The sequence below is a fragment of the Calonectris borealis genome, chromosome 2 (genome assembly GCF_964195595.1).
Source record: "Calonectris borealis chromosome 2, bCalBor7.hap1.2, whole genome shotgun sequence".
In the NCBI taxonomy this organism is placed as follows: domain Eukaryota; kingdom Metazoa; phylum Chordata; class Aves; order Procellariiformes; family Procellariidae; genus Calonectris; species Calonectris borealis.
Window position 1 is genome coordinate 95,303,840 of NC_134313.1, and position 17,780 is coordinate 95,321,619.

Genomic DNA, 17,780 nt, shown 5'->3' on the forward strand with positions numbered 1-17,780 from the left:
GCAGACGCCACAGACACGACGAGGAAATTTTTTGTCCCCTCCCAGTGACCCCAGAAGTTTGGTTTGTTTTTTTTGGTTTTTTTTTGTGTGGTGTTTTTTTTTGTTTGTTTTTGTTTTTGTTTTTTTCCCCCGAAAACTTCCAGCCCGGCCAGCTGAGGGAGGAAGAAGAGGAATTGCTTACGAGGCTGTCAGCCCCCAGCAGCGTACACGGTTGAAAAGCGTCCCTCTGTGCCCTGGGAAGCCTAAACGGAGACCCCGGCAGCCGTGCCGGCATCTCCGGGGAGAGGGAGGTCCATTACAGAGGGGAAAAGCAGGAGAAAGGGAGTACGTGCCTGGGACTCCTTCGGCCTTTTCTTAATAGACGCCATCCCCGAAGGAGCCGCCAGTAGCATCGCATACGGGAGGAAGATGGGGAGGCCTGCGCTTGCAGGTACAGCCCCTCCGTCCCACGGGGACCCCAAGCACTGTCTTAAGGCACAGAGAGCAGGGCGCTGGGAGAGCTGGCGGGGGCTGCAGCAGTCAGAAGCAGTCATCTGCCAAAACCATAGATGCGCTGTAAAGCAAGGAAGTGTGTGGGAGACACATGGATGCCTGAAAATGCTTAGAAGCTGCAGGGTTAAGATATACATACTGAAGGTGAAGCGAATGACAGCGCGGTGACGTGGGATGCATCATCCGGGACGGGCCTCTGCTTGAAGGCAGTGGCCTCCGGCACAGGGCTTTCTGCTGTAGAGGGGCTTGGCAGGGTGGAGGGAGGCGGTGGGCGACTTTCTGGGGTCATGCCGTGGCCCGGGGCAGCAGTCACCCTTCCTGTCTGTATAATTTGGGGAGGTCGCAGGTCGTTGCACTCAAACTACGTATTATCAAATTTAAACCCGTTTTGGTCAGTGTGACATCTGTGGCTCAGGAGGCCAGGAATTCACATGGTAACAATTTGGGTGCTGTTTAACTACTCAGAAAAATCAGCAGAGCCCAGAGACAAGACCAGTGTTACGGGTATCAGCCAAAAAACAGTGCTTGGAGAATACTGGAGATCGCAGCTCGATCAGCTTGGAACAGTACAAATAAGCATGGCGGGGGGGGCACAGAGGTGAAAGATACTTAATAGTTTTCTGTAAAGTGCATAATTAAATAACTAAATCATGCTTTTTTGAATAGATAACACGTTGTTGCTAGTAACTGCCTAAATCATTCAGGTGCCACATGGCTCTGTGGTAAACCAACTCCAAACCAACAAATGCAATGATCCCAATCTCCCTATTCAGATACATAATTGTATATTTTCTCGATTTAACTTCTACGTAACAAAACTGGTTTTAGTTCACTCCGAAGCACAGTCATATGTAAAGAACGCGAACAACTGAGCCCCATCTCTCCAAACAGAAAGGCACGTGCCTGTTTACTGCAGCCTCGCTCTACAGTACCTGCAGACATTTCTTTAGAGAAATCTGCATTTTTCAGACTAGGACAGGCGATACTCAAGATGTCGGAGCGCATCCGGAGGCACTCACCAATTCCTGCCAAACCGACTTCACTGAGAACAGCGCTGGGCCTGTAGCTGCGATGCAAAACCAGACAAAGCAAACAACCTGAAGGCACACACTTTCCAAGGAGAGCTGTGTACCCCTGCCCGGAGAAAAGCGTGTGGCAGAGGCCCACCCACTTCACCTTGGATCACCACAAAAAGGGTTTTCACATCACTGTCGGGCTAGGCATCTCCTGAGTACCCCATATTAGCTGTTCAGAGTATTCAGCGTGGCTTCACAGGAAAAGAATTGTTGTGAACCTTTGTACTGTAGGAAGACCTCCACACAGCTCCTTTTGTTCGGGGCAGGCTTTTGTAATCCCTCTCCTTGTTCCAGTACATGGTGGTCTTCCCAGTTCTTCCGTGTAAAAACAAAACAAGAAAATGAAATGCCTTCTCTTCTGACAGTTGCTGTGGTAACCTGAATTAACCACATATCCTAAGGAAGCAAAACTTCTAGGAAGAGAACTGCGAGAGTAACCCCCCTTTTTTTTAAAAAAAAGCCAGCCTTGCGTTACTTCTATTTAAGCAAGGAAAGCACTTGACTTCTGCTCATTCCGACTGGTATTTTCTGCCTTTGCAATAGAATTATTTTTGCCATTGTCGGCCTGCCCACAAACTGCGTGTCACTCTATAGGCCTCCAAGGCTTTCAGCACCTTGTCAGAGCTCTGGCTTCAGCTGGATTCTGCAAGGTCTTGGTTGGGGGTTCCTCAGCTTCTGCTGGGCTAAGGGTGGCGTGCACCATCTTGTAGGCTTGAGCATTAAATGTTTGGTTCTATTTTTCACTTTCAGTCTGACTGGTGCCACGCTTCCAACTGAATTAAAATACTCAAATTACGCAAAACCCTCTGTGCCTGTCACTGCCTGCTCATGGAAAATGAGCCTATGCCGAAAATTCTACATATTGAAGCTGACATACTGATACCAGATCCTGAATTTCAGGAGTATGAAAGATAGAAGTACTCCTATGCCTAACGCTGCACATGCAGGATGAGTTCGTTATTCCCCCACGAATACGATCCTGTTCCAGAAAAAGGAATTTTAATCCAGTAAGTACAGAAGTACAACATCCCCTTTTTGGAGTGAAAAGTAAAACTGTGGCAGAGCTTTAAATCCTGCCACTGAGCACTTCTGGTGTGGCCACCCGTTGCCTGTGGGTGAGTCAGTAGCCCACCGCAACTTAATCTCGTTCTCAGCTCAGGCGGCAGGACATGTGTATATATGTCCTCTCACCTCCCGGGTACGCTTCTGGGAGTCCCTATTACAGGATTGTAATGCCGTCCAGCTATTGAATCTGGACACTACCGCTGTTCATGAAAGTTGAGTTAGTAATAATCATCTGTTACTGTGTGGCTCCAGAAAAGTTTTGCCGGAAAATGCTCACGCACAGAAAATAAATGTTTGCATTAGACTAGTGGTGTGCCAGGGAGGATGGCAGGACTCGCAAGATTATCTGCAGCACGGAATATAAAATGGACGTGCAGGAAGGTCAGATAGTCCCAAAGGACATCGACATCTTCCAGACGAAATTATTTTTTATTATCAGCACCTTTTATTGTTGCTCTACAAATTGTATCTGTCGTGCACTTTTGGAAGTACATACGGGGTGGGCATTTGCATTTGACAAGTTTTTCGTGTGTATGCAGCATGGTCAGAGGCACTGCACAGCAGCTGCTCTTCAGCAGAAAATGGGAAACGTATTTGCCTTTCTTTAAAGAAAGGCTTTTATCGAAACACACTTTATTCCTTCTTGTGTGACATGTAGGGTTACTATTTTCCATATTTGAGTTTTGAGACAAAAGTAATTAGTGGCAATTGCACCTTAGAGAATAAAGATGCCGACTGAGTATGTGTTTTATCCCCTTGCATTTTTGTGATCTCACCGTCTCATTGGAGTCATAAAATGTTATGGGAATGCATGCATTTTCTTGGCCACTTATTAGTTGGATTTCTACCTAACAGTTTTCCAGTCTTGCATTTTACTTTCTTTCAAGTGGTAAACAATTTCATTCATTGAAAATACATGCAGAGTACCTAACACATACTGTTAAATCAGCTTGCTGAAAGGACTCGGGCCCTGTGAAGGTTACTTTGGCTGAAAACTCACTCTCAAGTCTTCAACTGATGCAAACACAACCAAAGTGATGCAGCAAGATTGTCTGAATTTGAGAAGAGGCCAGGACCAAATCATGGGGCTTAAGAAGCCCAAGGGCAGGTAACTCTGGCCTCTTACACTTGCAATGTGAACCATGGCTAGAAACACAAATGAAGCTGAATAAGCCTGAGGTTCTAACCTTGTGCTGCGCCGTGACATCTGTCAGCCCTGGTTTTTCAGGTCTCTGGCTGCGTGGTGTTTAATTGCTGGCTGGGGTTAAACCACGACAATCGGTGTAGTGAAACTGATAGGGATACCTGCCTTCTGTCATATAGAAGCAGGCTGGGAAGACTTCTGAAAGCTATTTCCATACTATCTACATTTTCTCCACGTGTGAGAAAGGCAGGCTGCGATCTGAAGGCAGCCTGGCTTTGGCAGCACTGTCAAAGAGTTACGTTTTCTGCACTGCAGTGACTACTCCTGCCAGGTGATCTGGGTTATAATCACAGCATTGAGGTATGCAGCAGGAAGAACCAGCCGGGGGCAGAGAGGGGAGGTGTTTCCCTTAGCTGATGCTGCCACTAGAACTCCAGTGTTGGAAAATGCTGATCTGAGGAAGGAGTCCAAATAGCTTTGGTGCATCATCCTGGAAAGAGTCTGAGAGGGGCAGGAGGGGGACAATGCCTGCCTTGGGGTAAGAGGGTCTCTGGTTGTTCAAGTCTTCCTTTGCTCAAGGAAGATGACTTTCTACATTCTTGTAAATAAGCAAAAATTGCATCCAAGGTGCCTGGCTCCATTAATAATTGCTCCTTCTAACTATTCGGGACCCAAAGATTTCATCAAGCCACTTAGCAAGTCAAAAAGCAGTCATAGCTCCCAAGCCTGGAGTCACCAAAGACCTCTTGCCTGGTGACTTTTTAAAATCATTCCTGCTATGAAAACATGGATGGCCTGGACTCTACAGTGAAGGACAGAGTCACGTTTCCAGCCTCAGCTAGCAGATTTGTAAACATGGGAGACCAGAGCCTTTGCAAAGACGCTCAGTTAGCTCATTCTCCTCTATTGCCAGTGCGGTGTTGGAATAAATAAAATGCTCACCTATTGCTCAACAGTACCAAAAATAATTTGGAAAGCAAGAGGGATTGAAGCTTTACCCACTTACACAAACAGTGAAAAGAAGATAATGGGCTTTAAAAAGCAGCCCACACCTCTGTAATAGCTGCAAACAATGTGGAGTGGGCACTCTTCTTCTGTTCTCTCACGCCAAAAGGGGTTTTTTTAATGTGCAATCCAAAGGCAAAGCAGCTCCTCCTGTTTTAGTCGTTAGTTCATGTGACAAGATCGTCCCTTCTGAACACCTCTGGTGAGAGGGAGCCCTTGATGAAATGAGCTACCGACTGAAACATCCTTTCATGCTCCTGTGGGGTGGTTTGACTGCAAAAGGTTTGCATGCACAGCCAGAGCACTGCTGGGACTGTGTCTTCTCACTTTGTTCTCCTCCTCTCTCCCCCAGGCTGATTCTGTGAAGTACTGAGCCCTCCTGGAGCCAATGGGAGTTTAAAAAGTGCTCAACATCCTTTCAGCTTTGGCTACCTCATAATATAGCTATTAATGTATGCACAACCTATTTTTAGAACCTGCAACATGTTTTCTGGGTAGAAAACTGCTTGAAAGACCCCTTCCTCTCCCTCAGAGTTGACATTGAATTTGATTTAGTAGAAGGGCCTGAAATTCTTTCCATTAAAAAGTGTATTATAAATGCTCAAGGAGCTGTAACTGCAGTTGAAAGCTAGGTATATTCCTGCCAAAGGGTAAACTAGCTTCATCTAATAGGAGAATATTTCTAGTGGAAAAATTTACCCCTTATGAGCCTTTTTCCTGGAGACAACATAGAAAGTATATCTTCACTATGTTTCCAGCAGAGCAAAATAAATTAAATATACCTGCAGGTTACTAAAAAAACCATTGGCATAAAAATATGCAAGACAAAATTTATCTGCGTTTTCAGACTCTTAGCCTAGTGCAATCAGCCAGTTGGGCAATAAAAGGCCCACAGTACTGGCCTTCAGTATGGTTTGCAATGACCCTTTGTATGGCCTAACACTGCAAATTTGTATTGCATATCAAAATGGAAAGCCCTAAAGTGTTCAAAAAGACGAGCATTATTATTCTGAGTCTGCAGAAGGGGAGGCAGAGCCACAGAGCAGAGAAAGCAGCTTGCCTAGGACTGCAGAAAGAGATTGTCCTGCAGGTTGAAATATTTGTAGTGCTTGGCACATGGACTTGTATACAACCCTTAGAGAACATACTGTTTTGCAGCAGAAAAAAAAAACAAAACACATAGCATATTTCCACTAGAGCCATAAATGCACAACAGAGCCATTTGCACATGCTAAGAAATCTTAGCTTTTTTTTTCTTTTAAAGGATGAAGCTGTTCTAAGGTTCTTCCATCTTTTTTCTCATTATTGTGGAAGAAAAATCACTCAGTTTAAAAATGGTAAGCAGAGGATAATAACTTCAAGTTGGGCATTTTTTTGCTACTGTTGTTAGTAATTGGAACAAATTCTTCCTTTGCTCTCGCCACACTACCCCAGGATAAGCAATTGGCCTTGTTTTAGACGCTGAAAACTCTGGCTGTATCCTAACCAGTGGTAACTCTCCCTTAAAACATAGGAGCAGTCCAGCTGACCTGCAGTAGGCTACTCGTGCTCTTAAAATTAAGGGCACGCTAAGTGCTTAGCTACGTGAACATGGAGCCCTTCAACGTCTGCTCAAGGCAAGGAGAAGTTCTCAATTAAAGAAATACATAAGGAAGTCACAGCAACAGGAATGCTGAGTATGAAAGACATGCAGGATTGGACCCTGAGCCTGATGAACAAGTATTGCTGAATTGCATTCATTCACATAGCAGCATCCGTAAGATACAGCTCATCAGTGTTTGCTGCTTCAAATACTTCAAGTCAAAACAAGCGTGAGTGATTTGATGTGTCTACACGGCATAATTAGAGATGTAAACAATGACTGCCATTGCAGAAACTAGAGCAATATGCTAAGTAATTACCTGAGTTATTTCAGTCTGGCTATATTCTGCATCATTAGTATAATTACGGGAATTAAATTCAAGCCCATCATACCTTTGGTAGTTCAGTTTGTGCACAACAACCTCATCCTCAATTTTTATGATGTTTCCTTGATCGCCAGGGTGGCCCATGCTCTCCCCGATTTTTTGTTATCTGAGACACAAAGGAAAGACCCATTAACGAAAACAAGGTTAATTATGCTTTCATCAGAATTGCTTCAGAAGAGATTCCTTCTGAGAACCAGCAGAGTGGGGAGTCCATTCGTTCTGTTCCCTTCCTCCTTCAAGAATAAAGTAAAACCACACAATGAATGTCTCTATTTACATTTCAGAGTTCCTTTCATGCCTAATATGCCCATGTGAATGTACCAAACATGAGTGAAGCGTGAATAATATGTGACTATTTTTCCCCTTTTTTTTCCTGTATTGCTCAGCACTCTATTTTTCTTAACTCTTCCCAAGAGCAAGAAGGAAACCATTTCCCTGCCCCCTTCCTCTTTGTTTCTTTTTCTTCTTATTCAGGACGGGACTTGTAGTGAATCTGTTAGGACTATTGTGCTGTATTCATCAGTTCTACTTGGCGCAGCTCATGTGTGAATCAAGGCTCTTTTCTCTATGAGAAAAGATATTTCCCTTTATAGTGTTCTAAGTCAATTACTGTGTTGGCCTTATGTATTTTTTCCCTTCCAGCCAGACATATGATAAGTATTTTCCCTAAAGCCCTTTTTATTATTTGTCATATTATAAAGACCGAAGTACCTTAAATATACATATGGTTTGGTTCATGTATACTTAACACACACTGAAAAAGGACATAAAAGGTAACATAGCACTGTCTTCTTATAAATAAATGATAAGATCTGATGGACAATTCCTATCACTCTCAAATAAGGAGGTTAACAAAGAACCTACAAAATTTTTGTGTTTGCATAGGACAGTGACGGTTTTACCCTTAAACAAATAAGGTCAGTTATTTCAATCAAGGGTTGACTCTGAACTGAACACACAGTGAAGCCTCAGAGGAACATGAAGAATGAAGCAAAAGACATACAGTGGTTTTAGTACAGATATTGCTGAAAAACAACCTCTACCCATGTTAAAAACCTTTGGGCTTGATTGTATAGATGCTCCAAGCACAAAAATCCATTGGGTTTCAGCATTAATGATATTTTGTTTGTTTTATTTCGGAGAAGATGGGACGCAAAGCTAGTGGGAGTTGTCTGGTTCTTGTTTCCATACAATGCAGGTATAAAGCTCATTGTATTCCAGTGCTGATCCCACTGGACACCAGTTTAAGTTTCAAGTGCAGTCAGGCCCATATTAGACCAGCTAAAAAATCTGCAGAAGCCTCCTGGTTTCAGCACACAATGTTGTCATGTCCCATGGGGCAGAGCCAACAAACACGTGCACCGACCCAGCTCAGCCTGTGGGAGAGGGAGGGTCTTTACGGTTAACGTCAAAAGTGCAAGTCCTCAATTTCTGCTGCAAGCGGCGGCTATGCAGCAGAAATTGCTGCGATATCCTACTGCAAGATTACTGTAAATGCAATGCATGTTTTCTGTAGGCCTCTCCAGCACAGTTTTACCCCTAGTATCACTATATGAGCCCAATGCAGTCCTTAGTCCAAGACCATCTTTTCTGTTGCTTCAGTGAAACTAACACAAATAGAAATTAATTGTATTAGAAGTTGGCAGTTGTGCATACAATCATTGACCCCGGAAAACAACTAGAGAGTTCAAGGAGCCCTCCCCTAGAAGGACTAGGTTTTAATGGGAATAGTTAGAAAAGAATTTGACTTAAAAAAATTAAAGATGCAATACAATGAGAAAGCAAAGAATGATGCAGTACAGATTTCTTATGGAAAATGCATATTGTCTAAGCAGAACCAAAAATTAACAAAAGAAGAGATCATAAATATCTAACGATAAAGGAAAAAGGTTTCTGAAGAACTCTAGGAGGGAATTCACCAATGGGGGCTGAAAACCTTACTTGACTTCAATTCAGAGACTAACCGTCAAAGAGATTTTCACAACCTCTGTAGATGGGAACCTCTGCATGAACAGGGGTTCATTGCTGCAGGAACACCAGCTTAGTGCCAGACTCTTCTTTTATGCCAGACCCTAACAGTTGTCATCACTAACATTAAATGATTTAATTATATAAGGCAAAGAGACAGGATAATACAATCTTATCTGGTAAAAAATTGCATCTACTGCTAGTTTGTTGATCAAGCTGCTTCTCTTCAGTTGTTGCCTGCAAAACACTAAGGCTTGTTTTTCCTCTCCTACTGCTTAGGTTTCTCAGTGCTTTTATTTCCCATTACCTAACTCAAGCTGAGGTGACGAAAACTGCCTGGAATGGTTACTTGTAGCTGCTAAACTAGTACTCATATTTTTTCTCCTCCAATCTTTAGTGAACATCCTATGTTCGTTCTTATGTTATTTCATGGTAACCACTGCACTTAGGCCTACTAAAAAAAGTTAAGATTAAATGAGAGGTACATACAGTTAGCTAGATGTTTCTTATCCAAACAAGAGAGGTACATTCCACTATTATGTGCAATTTTCTTTGAATTTTATTTGCTTTTGGAAACCTGTTTGACACTATATATTCCCAGTGCATGCTCTGTTTCAAAAAAAAAAAAAAAATGGTAATGGTTTTGTGAGGATCTCTTTTCTTTGCATTTCAATTGCTTTCTCATAGCATTTGTGATCAAAAACCCATAACCCATAATGCTGCTTCTGCAGTGAACCTGATCTGGAATTAAAAGCACTGTTAATATTATAAGGATACTGTTTGCTCACAGGGTCCCAAATGCAAAGCAAGATTTGTTAGTTGCTGCAAGAAATTTCTGGTAATTCAGCTTGCAGGACTGGATGGGAATAGAGGGCAAACAATCTTTGTGAGGACTAAAGGCAACGGGGGACGCCTTCTCCCTCAGCCCTAAAGATATTCCCCATAAGAATTGGAAGTTTTTCTGCCTCGGAACGTTTTGGAGTGACATAACGACACAAATGCAGCTTCATCAGTGCAAATCACTAGGGAGCTCTGATTGCTCCCATGTACAACTATGTGTCAGCACAATTAAATGCAGATGCCAATTAAGCCCATGAAGAATTAAGCACAGAATTGGAGCTTTATAGCAAAATGCTTCAATGGGACCAGAATTTCAGTTTTCTTTTCCTTCCTAAAAGGAGTCACCAGGAAGGATCTAGAGAAGACAGAGGCTTCTGCATAGATAAAAAGAAGATGAGAGACCTCGGGAAGACCTACAGGGAGTAAGAAAACCGACAGTCTAAAGCTTCAAAAGCACAGCAGCTTTCTTGTCTTTTTAGCTGCAGAGAAAAATCAATGCTAGGGCCTTGTATCCTCCTATCCTGAAAGGAAACAAGAAACACAAAGGCAAAACAGCATAAATATCAGCCATCTGCTTGGGGGGAGCTGCCAGTCGCAAGGTTTCCAATAGGTGATGGACGGACGCAAGCCCGTCCTTCTGGCAGGTGGGGCAGCAGCAAGCTTTTGTTCCTGCCTTGCTTCAACTCACAAATGCCACCTTCTTTCGAGCAAGAAGTTGAGCAACTTCTCTCTTTAGAGTGGCTTGATTCCACCACACGCCAGAAAAAACCCTGTCTCCAAAGCAGTTAAGAACAGAACTATTTTATATATAGCCAGGCCCTTGCGCAGCAGATGAGTAAAATAAGGGAAACTCTTTCAATTTCCTCTTCTCCGCAGTTTTCATTTTGAAAAAGCGCATGTGTGTGTGTGTGTGGAGAGATTCAACTGCCTCCTAATTGTTCCCCGGCTTCCCGTCAGAAAGGTCGGGATCTAAATCTCAGGAAACTTCTCACTCCCTGTCTGAGGCAGGACTCGGGAGAACAATAGCTGGCTACAATCAATGGTGCTGCAGCAGAGACTTGTTAAAATACATGTTTGCATTGCTATCTTCTACTGAGAAGTGCCAGTATATAATAGCAGCACAGAACAGTTACAGCAGAAAAGTATTAGTAATTCTAAGTGCTGAAAATCATCAACTAATTTATCTTTTAGCTTCTCTGACGATTGCTAGCAAGAATGATCTCCCTTTAAAAAGAAAACTAGATGGATGGAATAAAAAGGTCTACAAAGAAATTTACCACAGTACAACCAAAAACCGTGGCACAGTGTGGTTTAAAACAAAAGAGCTCATTTTTCCCAACACCATCATTTTTCATCTTGATTTCAGTTCCAAGCATTGGTGATGCCATAACACCTGAGATGGTGAAACAGGGTGGCCTTAGAGTCATTATTCTTCATACCCTTCTCAATGCTATATCACAACCTTCACAACTGATAAGCAGCTTCTTTCGGTGTAAGCCCAAAAGCTGTTTATCCCATAGCAGTTTTCCAAAGCCATATTTGGTACTCAAATGAGTTGGCCTAATTTTCCCAGAAAAAGCAACCCTTCTTTGACCCCTGGAGCAATGACAAAGTTGTCCAGCGTGGAAGACAGAGCCTGAGCAGCTACCCCTTCACGTGGTTGCCACGACCAGACAAGAGCCCCCAGCACATGCTTGAGGGAAATAAATATTAGAATACGTAACAGGCTATGTCCTTCTATGAAGTTGCCATTGTCTCCAGCTTACTTCCCACCATTGTCAGCATAAAACTATTAAAAATACATAGTGCTTTCCAGGTTGCTTCAATACACATGATAAGATCTCGCCTATAAAGGTCTTCCTCTTCAAATCCTGCTCAGATTTCTTCTGATAGCAGGGGACATTAAAAAAAAGTAATAGATTTGAGGCTGACTTCTTTGAGAAGAAGGTGAAGTGTCATCTCTTATTTTTCTCTCACATTGCTGACAGTCAGTTGAGTCTCCCACTCAGCACTGGGATCATCCAAGATATCAGCTGTTCCCACTGATTTAGAAACTTGAAAAAACAATTCTGAAAATAGCGAACAGGACTGGAGGCCCAAATCCTGTTTGTCTGGCTTTAAGGCAGAACCGCACACTGAATCAGTCCTTCTTTCTGTGAGAAAGCACAAAGCATAGATGTGGTTGTATAGGCATCAGCAGCTTATTCGGGGAGACCTGGTCAGACCGCAGCACATCAGATAAATTAAGAGGCCAAGTGGAGCACAATGTCCTCTGTCCTGTTGAGAACTGGGAGGTTTGATGATTAAACTCTCTCAAAATCAGACTGCTTACTAGAAGCATCTCTGCATATGAATGTCCGGTGCCTACCCACAGGCGCTCAAGCTTGACCAAGTCACACAGCCTAAAAATGTCAAGATCACCAAGGAAATTCTGTGAAAAAACAGGAATAAAACCCTTATTGTCCTATCACTACAAGGCTTGCTTTCTTCCTTTGTTACAGTAATTCATTTTGTACAGATTTAACAAGCTAAATCTTAAAGTCCTTCCTAAAACAGATTTGGATCCAAGCTGCCCTGCATACTAGCTGGCATAACTGAGGTCAGAATTCAGACTTTCATTCTTCCTCATTCCTTTCCAGGCAGCCCTCCCGCTCCTTCAAAATAAAGTGTAGATTCCAGTTACAGAATTAAGAGTTCACCTCTATGCAAGTAATTAGAAGTGCATTTTTTTGCCATACTTTTTGCCTTATTAATAGCACCATGGTATTTCTGAAAAGTAATGGTGGCTTTAACAACTAATGATCATTTTAGAAATAGAAGTAACACTTTGCTTTGCTTTTCCTAATAGGATTCAAGAAACAAAGTGTGCAGTAGAAACTCCTGCTGTGCATCTCAGTCTCCCACAGAGATCATTACCGGGGTGCACGCATTTAACAGAAGTGCCATCACCACCTTTCTATTCCCAAGGAGAGGAAAGACCACTGGAAGGAATTCGTCACAGTTATTAGGCCACAGGTTTCTTGTGCTCAGAAAGGATCACCGAGCTCTTAACTCCTTAAAGAAATGGTCTTCAGAAAGCTCAAGGACTTGCTTCTGCGCCAGGGAGGAATACTGAGAGGAACAACCCCTGGCTTCAGTGCTGGCTGGGGCCTGCCTGGCCGGGGAGCAGCGCTGCTGAGAAGGACCTGGGGGTGGTGGTTAGCAGCAATTTGGGCACCAGCCACAGCCTCCCTGGCAGCCAGGAAGGCCAGCAGCATCCCGGGCAGCAGATCCAGGGCAGAGATTATTTCCTTTTACTTGGCATTCATGAGACTGCACCTAGAATATGGCATCCAGTTCTGGCCCCGGGGCAAGAATGAGGACAGTCACGTAGGACAAGTCCAGGGAGGGACAGGGGCTGGCACAAAGGTCTGTGAGGAAATGCTGAGGGACCAAGGCTTGTTCAGCCTCGAGAAGGGACAGCTTTGGGGACCTGACAGCAGACGTCCAGCACCTTTGAGAAGAGATAAGGAGGGAGGTGCACAGCGGAGAGACAATGGCCACAAATTGAAACAGGGATAGGAGGGGGAAAAATCCGCATTGGGACAGTCAGGCAGTGGCTCAGGTTGCCAAGAGAGGTTGTGCAACCTCGGTCCTTGGAGGATTTCAGGACCTGACTGGATAAAGCCCTGAGCAACCTGGTCTGATCTTATCACTACTCCTGCTTTGGGCACAAGGTTGGACTAGAGACCTCCTGAGGTCCCTTCTAACCTAAATGGTTTTATAAAAAATTCCAAAGCAATAGAAGTTGCAAGATATCTATACAAACAAGTAAGAAAAATCCACCCCTTGTCACAGTAGAGCTGCAGGATATTTGAGATGCAATGTATAAAACCAAAACCAAACACCCCTCCTCTTCCTCAACATGTAATATTGAGCCATTATACTAAAATCTACTCCAGATATCATTATCTGACACTTAAATTTTGTCCTGACCAGTCACTTCAGAGATTAATGCATTTGGGATTCAGAAGAAAGAAATCCTTTCCTTTCTTCTGGCAGGTATTCATAGCAAAGCAAAGAAGGAAGTGTATTATTAAAGCTTAACTGCTGTTGAAGCATTTGAAATAGGACTTTTGCCTGTTTCTTCCAAGAAAATCCCTGCTCCCCTGCTCTACAAACATAAAACCAGGCTAAATCCACTAGTGTCATCCAGAGAGATTCCTATCCTGTTTATACTAGCCCGAGTCTGAACAACTCCCCAAGAAAGAAATTCCTCTTGATCTACACCATGGGGACTGAGAAATGCACGCCCTGCTGAATCTCAGTATAAAGGACTGTACAAGAAAAAAACCAATCAAGCTAGGTATTGCTTAAGAAGAATGAAAAGGCATCAAAAGAAAGCAGTTAGTGCATATCACTCTTTGTTGGCACAGGTAGGAATCTGCATAACATTCTCAGCTCCCAAATTTACATGCCACGTAAGTTGGCCAAAGGGCCCCGTTGGACCTGAGCAGGGAAGGCTGCTCTCCACCATCTGCCCAAGGACTTCTAAAGTCCTCTCAGCCATACGGGGATATGCATGAAATGTCCAGAGTGCTTATTGCAAGTCCCATCAAAGGGCCAGACAGAGTACTGCCTTCTCACAGAAATGAAAGGAGTCAGAAACCACTTGCAGCTCATACTGCTGCATGGCTCTTTTAACATCAAAAACCATGGGCCTGGCTTAATTCTTCATAATGACCTAGATCGGCAATGACCAACTGAGAAACATGTGCAGTATCAGGTTCCACATGAAGAAGAGTTTTTAACTAGGTCCTGGCTGTATTATAGGGTTTTGGTATGGGAAGACCATCTATATGGCAACTTATAGGGTGAAGAGTAAGCTCTGTGCTGAAAACTGACCTCATTCCATGCTTTGAAATGCTACACTGTTTTCAAATTAGCTCCCATTCCTGCTTGAGTAATGCAAGTTTAAATACTCCTTCATATACATCTGTATGTTAAAAAGCGTTCCAGAATAAACCCCCTCCACCCCGCAAGAAAAATGCTTTGGGGAATTTGTAGGAGGATTAGAGCTTTAACAACATGCAGAATAAAATATTAGAATCATATAATGCTTTTTCAGAAACCAGCCTTTCAAAAAGTGGCATTTTCTTTGGCAGTTCTGTGGTTGAAAGCCCTGCCCATGAATCTTCTCTGAAGTCTTAGCACTTTCACAAAATAGGAAAAATTGAATCTGGAACACAGGGACTGTAATTATACTCCATCATTCAAAGTAAGCGGGAATAAAAAGCACATGCTTCCTTGAATCTTAAAGCTGTAATGGTCATGACATGAAGGAGATGGTAAAGCCTCAGGATAAAATTCCAGCTTTGCTGAAGTTGACAAGGGCCCTACCATAAGATTTCACACTTAGGATTTCACTCCAAGGGCTTGAACCTGGCCTTGTGCTGGTGTAGGTCTTGTCTTAATGTTGGCGTGCAATGACGCACAACTCCCACATTTCAAAAGGAAAAACCCTGGATGCAAAATTCTTCTTTTCCTCTGCCTCACCCAGACAAAAAGAAGCATTCAAGTCTCTAGTTAAGTAAATAATACAGGAATTTTCAATAAACAGAAAATAATTTTTTCTACGTTCAAGAAGGACAAATTTCAATTCTAGGTAATATTTAGCAGCCTGTAATTACAAGAAGTTTACAAAGTTTTTCCTTGCAAAACACAAGGGGTAAATAAACTTTTTCCTGCAGAGCAAATGTGATATCGTTCACTATAACCAAAATTATAAATGGGGCTAATGAAGAATTTTATTATGTGTGTGGACTTCATTCTTTTCAGGAGGGTGCTGTGTGTCTCCAACATACCCCTCTAGACAGGGAAAGATGTTCCAGAAGCAGATCTAGTGTCTATAATGGGGAAGAAGGCCAATGATAACTAACAATTACCTAAAACAAAGATTAAACCCAGTATTTTTACATTTTATATACATCCTAGTAGTATTAGCACTCAGAGAATTTAAATCTTCCCTTTCTTGTAACATTTCCAGTGTTAATTTTTGGGGTTCCTACTAACAATCAGCGACAGAAAGGAAAATAAAGAATAACATTTAAAAAGGGAAATCCCATTGCTCAGTTTTGCTTGTCTGCAAAAAACATATCACACGCAAAGGAAGACAGAAGTCAAAAGAGAAAGCGACGGTTTCTCTTGTCGTGGTGGGAAGCAGAAGAAAACCTATGGTGTATTTGCTGGCAACCCCTTGCATACCATCCCAAAGCACAACGTAACAGCAGCTCTTAACTGCATTTAGGAGCAATTTCACCTTCACTATACTGGCGGTGAAAACTTTCATGAACAGTGCCTCATTACAACATGCTGTCATGCCTATGCAGCATCATGTGTCATGCTGTGTAGGCATGCGTAGTGATACACTAAAGATCAGTGATACTGGTCAGACATGATAAGTATTTACCACTTGGTTCAAAAGGAAGCACATTTTAATGCTACTGCTATCTAGTCTTATCACATATATTTTGTTAAGCATTCATACTTTGCTTGCAAATTATGTTTGCATCATGCCCGTAACCCTGTAATTCTGGTTGGATCAGATCATCTGCCACGGATTGTTACCAAGACCTGCCCAGAAGTAATACAGTTTTGGAAAAGCTTTTTTAGAAGTCTCTCAGGTCATTCCTTCTTATCTCTCATCAGTTCTGGTACAGGACTATAGCTACAACCCAAGAGCACCTGTTAATACAGTACACTGCACTTGGCATATAATTTATGTACTCTTTTGCAACAGGCAATATTATGTTGTTGTTATGTTTGATTGTGCCTTGAGTAAATCTCAGCAAGATATTACAAACATTTCAATTTTAGATTTATTCTCAAAGACGTTCTCCTTGGGTAGTTCTCATGCTCCATAATTTACCTTCATTTTAATCTAGTTTAAAGGATTAAACCTCAAATGTTTTTGCTGTACCCAAAGAGAATTAAATGTACTGGAAATGCTAAAGCCTGTAATATCATCATCTGCTCTTCTGCCATGTTTATGGTCATTCCCTGTCCTGTGATACATGATGGAGTCATTCCCCTGAAAGCCAAGATGGGACAGTATAGAAGGAAACAGGTTCTGTTAAACTATTGCCATGCTTTAAATGATGCATAACTCTTATGGTCATTGACTGTGAGTAATAAAGTAGTCATTTAAGTGGCAATAAGTCCTGGTTTTGGACTATGTTAACTCTTCCGGCGTCATTTGGACTAATAAATGAAGTAAGATCTTTCCTTGACATCTATTCCACCCAAAAAAAGAGAGATCAAATTATTTCAAACAAGCACAATATAATATTATTACAGCATGTTGCACTGGATCACTTAATGCTTCCAGACTCATGCTGACCTCTCCCTTTGCTGCTCCAGTCTCCTCAGAAGTAAAGGGACCAAAAATCTTGGGTGCAAGATCTTCCACTATGTAGAAGAATAGTTTTAAAGCTGATATCTGACAAAGCGTCAGAACTCAAGGACTTCAGCAATTTACTGCAGTTCAAAATTAAATAGTCCTTATACCACATAGCAACACAAAAATGTGGTCCAAAAGAAGTTAGGGAAGAAGAGTATCTACTGCATGCTCCATCTTGCCATTTTCATTAAGATCATGAGGATTTATTATTTGTCTTACTGTAGGTTTAGACATTCTAGAAAAAAAAAATAGTAAAACCATCAGGGCCTAAAGACAGGAGGAAAGGGAAGTTCTGATTTGGTGTGCCTATTTAAAGATAAACAAAACCCCTGCTTATGCATGCACTTTCCGCATCTTTCTGACATCACTGGATTTTGGCTTATGTGCTTTTTAAACCCTGCCTGAAGAAAACACTTTCCTAATTGGGGCCTAAATAGTTCAGAAGGTAAAACTGGGGGCTCAAACACATTTTGCAGTTAAGGAAACAAGAGAAAAGGAGAGGAGAGCAGGAAGGCTGCTCTTGGTCTCACCTTGGACCTCCACTGTGGTGTGCTCCCTGCAAATGCAACTAGGAACAGTATTTTTAGATCACGGGAGTAGAAGAGCTTTTCTTCACCCCAAGTATTGAGTCTAGTCAGCTTATTTGTCTTTCTTAACTTAGTCAGTCATAAATGCTGGAGTGAAAGATGACATCTGACTCACTTCCACAGTAATTGATTGTGATTTCATGAAAGCATCGTTATGTTATTGACTCAGACAGAAGGAAATTGAAATAGATAAGTAAT